This window comes from Zingiber officinale, chromosome 1B (assembly GCF_018446385.1).
Source record: "Zingiber officinale cultivar Zhangliang chromosome 1B, Zo_v1.1, whole genome shotgun sequence".
Taxonomy (NCBI): domain Eukaryota; kingdom Viridiplantae; phylum Streptophyta; class Magnoliopsida; order Zingiberales; family Zingiberaceae; genus Zingiber; species Zingiber officinale.
In genome coordinates, this window is record NC_055986.1 from 72,515,566 (window position 1) to 72,519,952 (window position 4,387).

The following is a 4,387-nucleotide window of genomic DNA, read 5'->3' on the forward strand; positions in this document are numbered from 1 at the left end:
AGTTAACTTTTATTTTTACAAAGAGACTCTGACCACTTTTATTTCCCCCCACTTCCTTTCATTTTCTTGGGTTAGGACTTCCGCGCCGATGCTCCTCTTGGGTTAGCGCTTTCCCCTTCATTTCAGTCCTCTCCGTTCCCCCTCGTTAGGGCTTCTGATTTGGAGTCTTAGGCAACAGAGACGAAGGTTTGCTGCAGTCAGCCAAAAATAAGGTTTGGCAACTTGAACTTTCTTACGCAGGGTTTAGGTTGCAAGTGTTTGAGATATACCGTATGTTTTCTTTCCTTCGATTTCTTTTTCTTATTCTTCTTCTTTTTCTCCTCCTTTATTTTGCAAAATCATGTTTTAGACGGTCTCCAATTTGTTATAGGTTTGGTGCTATTCTTCCAACAAAGACAAGTGTTTGGAAATTTTTTTTCTTTTTTTTTTCAGTCTCTATGTTTACGAGGTCATTACCTAAAGGGTTGATTCATGATGCTTTCTTGGAGTAGATACTTCTGTTTTCAGTTGTTCTTTATTTGGTTTGTTGTTGTGGATCGTGTATTATGGGATTGATTTTTGTTGTGAAAGTTTATACCAATTAAAATTGTTGGTTTTTGATGTAGAAGAATGCATTTCAGCTACACAAATATAAATTTTTATTGAGCACTGACTATACTTCATGAGATTTATGAGTCATCCCATACTTTCTTTCTTTATATATCCACATATTGTACAAAATACGCATTATTTTTCTTCATGATGAGTAGAAAATATTGACAGCTGTTGGAATGAGTATAAAATATGGAACTATGCTCGATATGAATTTGACTACCTTTTTACAGTCTTACTCTAACTTTTGCTTAACATATATGTAGTATCTTCAGGTTTTGATCAAAGAACACATTGAGCTAGCCGTAAATAATTTTAGCACGATAATTCTGAGAAAAAATCTACCTTTTCTTGTTTTTATAATTATTAACATGAGTCTAACTACAGAAATACCCATCTTCATCTGTTGACAACAAAGATCATGCATGAAGAAAATTATGATACAAAAAAAATTGTCCTGATTGATTTGCAGGTATATGTTCCTGGTGTTTTGGCTTGCAGTTCACATGTTGAAAAATGGGATCTGATTGCTATGTCAGTTGCTGTGGAACAACCAATTTCATATGGTGGATGGGCTTTTGGTTTTACACGAGAAATTGTTTTACAAGGGTCGCAGTCAGGTCGATGATGCCAATTGATAAACCAAGAACTTTATGAGATTCAAATGAGTCTATAGATTTATCTTTCACTAAATTCGCACTATTAAGGAAAATTTTGCCAGAAAAAATCTCTAACATGGTCTCTGTCCTAATTCTAACATCACTGTAAACCTGGAGTTTTCTAATTGAGTATGCCAGTTTAATATGAATTTCTATATGACTTATCTTTGGTTATTCCAAATGTGAAGTCGTTTTTGAGATTTTACGTAATTGTAGCAATGCATCTTCAATCTTTTCTTGTCATGATTGATTGCAGTTGATGCAATAGGCTTGTACATGTGGTTCATTTGTAGTCATTTTCTCTCTGAAACTTTCTTGACATTTACCTATCCGAATTAATTTAATAATTTGTATTTTGTTGTTATCTGTGCTGTTACAAAGTAACTGTAGTGAGTGCATTAATTTGCTTCTGTTTGCATGATTTTAATATTTTAATCGCTAAGAATATTTCCTTCCATGAATTTATTTTTGATATTGATTTATTTGAGGTGACTATGGATGTATGCTAATTGTGGTGGCATATTCCAAGTCTTTTTGGTGTAAGCAAATATGAACCTTGTCATGAATGCCTACCTAAGAAGTTTTTGTCTACTTATTTTTTTTGAACATTTTTATTAATTTTTTGCTCGTTTTCTTTTAATCTTGTATCTTTTAATTTAAATTTATTTTTTAGTTTCCTTCAAGACATCATTTATGTAACAGAGTGAATCTATATTTATGCAATAAAAAAAATACAGATCCTCAGTATCACGAAAGAAATGGCCTGTATATTGGCCAAGGAACTGCTTCATTGTCAAGGGCTTCTATGTTCCGTGTGTCTTATGGGACTGCTGTGGAGATGACAAACCGAGTGTACAAGCTTCCATCATTTTACAGTATGCTAATATATGAATGAATTTTTTCTTCAGTGTTATACTACCAATTATATTTCTCATCTTAATCTAAACTCTTTTAGAAATCTTGTTGCTGTCTGCATATGCCAATTATTATCATATTGCATTTCATTGTTCTGCGACATGCTGAACTCAAACTCAAAGTAGCTTATCAAACAGAGTTTGTCAAATCATATATTTTTTTGTGACTTTTATTTCTGCTGTTTCTCTGGCTAGATGTACTCGAAGGAGAAATATTTCTGCAAAACTTGCCCAGCATTGTTACGGCTTGTGTTTTAGGTATCAATAAATTTACTTGTTTTTGTTTTCTTTGCTTGTCTTTGATTTCAGAGTAACACTCTTATTTCCTTAGTGTTTCAATTGTTTCTAGTATTTACATTTTTTTTTTGATAATTTTTTCAAAGCAATCCTAGAGTTCTCATTGGATCATTGTGTTTTTGTGAAACAAGAAAGAATACTTATGGCTTGATATTTCATTTATAGGATACTAGCATAAAAGAACTTTGTTGCATCTTGTATTCTTCCTGCTCTAGTTTGTGAACCTCATGGATTATGGAAGGAAATACCTTATGCAGATACTAAAGGTGCTTCTACTGACATTGAAGTAAATTAAAGTATCCAACTTTTATTGCTGGAATCATACTTCTCCAGTTATAAACATCATTTACCTGCTATAGGTAGTTTTTTTATGCTGTGAGTTATCAAGTTCTTTAGTTACTAATTTTTGCAAAGATATATTTCTGTTCTTTAGATCCTCAAGAAGGTGAAAGAATATTGGACATGTGTGCTGCTCCTGGAGGGAAAACAACTTCCATTGCAATTCTTATGAGGAATAAAGGTGAGGTTATTGCAATTGATAGATCTCATAATAAGGTCAACTTTCTTGCCCTTGAGTCCATGGATTTCATCATGTGGTTGGGTATGATTGACCTTATGCAAGTTACACCAGTTATTAGTGCCTCAAGTGATAGCCTCTAACGCCCTGGTGTTGATTGGTAACTTATAGTATTTCTTTGTTTAGAGCTGTCACTGAATCTCCTGATCATGTTTGTTTTAGATACTTAAGCTTTACATTAAGGGTATAGGATTATCCTGGATTTAGTTGAGGATTATCCTAGACTCTGCAATGACAGGTTCAAAGATAATTATCTGTTGTGGTACATAAAGTTAATTATTAAGAAACTAAATATAGTGTTGCACACTAAATCAAATCGTTCACGCCCTGCTACTACTTTCTTCTCATGCTTTGATATGACTTCTTTCCTTCTTTTTTTTCCTCGCCCTTAGATGACACCCTATTTATGGTTTTATACAAAACTGTGTTATGCATAGTTCTGTTAGTAGCTGGGGGAAATTAGTAACTGATTTGGGACTAACATGCGTACTTTCCTGTGGGAAGAGGGGAAAGGTGAATAGGGGTACGTTTTTTTGAGTTATTTGTCTATACAAAGTGTGTATGTGCTTAGTAATGGGGTGTGTGTGTGTGTGCTTAGTAATATTGTGTGTGTGTGGGGGGGGGGGGGGTTGAGTATTTTCCAAAATCCATTCCAAATCGAGCTTTTGTAGCCACTGAGCTTACTTCAAGCATCCAAGTTGCTGGGTTATACTTCTCTTTGATTTTTAGGATTCCAGAAATTGTCTATAAAACATAACAGATTTTTTGCAAAAGTTAGCTACAGATATGTTAAGCAACCTGAGCTTCACACAACCTAGTGGGATACACAACGTTCAATTATTGGTGAGCAGAATATTACCTGGGCGAGTTTCAGAGAGGCTTTTGAGAGCTGGTATTGCCCACGAGCATATTAGATGACTCGCCGGCAGGATTTTCTGAGTCTGCGGCAGAACAACCACACGGTGACAGAGTATAATGCTGAGTTTCATCGGTTGGCCAGGTTTTTTCCAGAATTAGTTGCTGAGGACAGATCCCGCATGCTACAGTTTGTCCAGGGGCCGGATGGACATCTGCAAGTAAAGATAACCGATTTAGGTAATTCTTCTTACATAGAGAGATTGGACATAGCCCTGATGATAGAGTCAGCTCACAAGAGAGCATACTCGGACAAGAAAAAGAAATAGATGAATCGGACATCTGGATAGATCCAGCAGCCACAGGCTACACAGTAGCAGAGTGGTCGCAGTCGGAAAGGTCAGGGTACTTTTGTAGCATCTAGTCAGCCTCAGAAGTCGAGGCAGTTTTTATCAGGACATTTTCGGCCTCCTCAGCAGACCCAGAAACAACCT

At 35.4% G+C, this 4,387-nt stretch overlaps 1 long non-coding RNA gene across 1 annotated transcript; it reads left to right on the plus strand.

The window, feature by feature from the left end:
• The first annotated feature begins 1,185 nt into the window (after nt 1-1,185).
• LOC121971263 lies at nt 1,186-2,953 on the plus strand. Its single transcript, XR_006109105.1, has 4 exons — nt 1,186-1,211; nt 1,988-2,125; nt 2,360-2,422; nt 2,895-2,953. It is a non-coding gene; the product is annotated as an uncharacterized LOC121971263 (long non-coding RNA).
• The last annotated feature ends 1,434 nt before the right edge of the window (nt 2,954-4,387 follow it).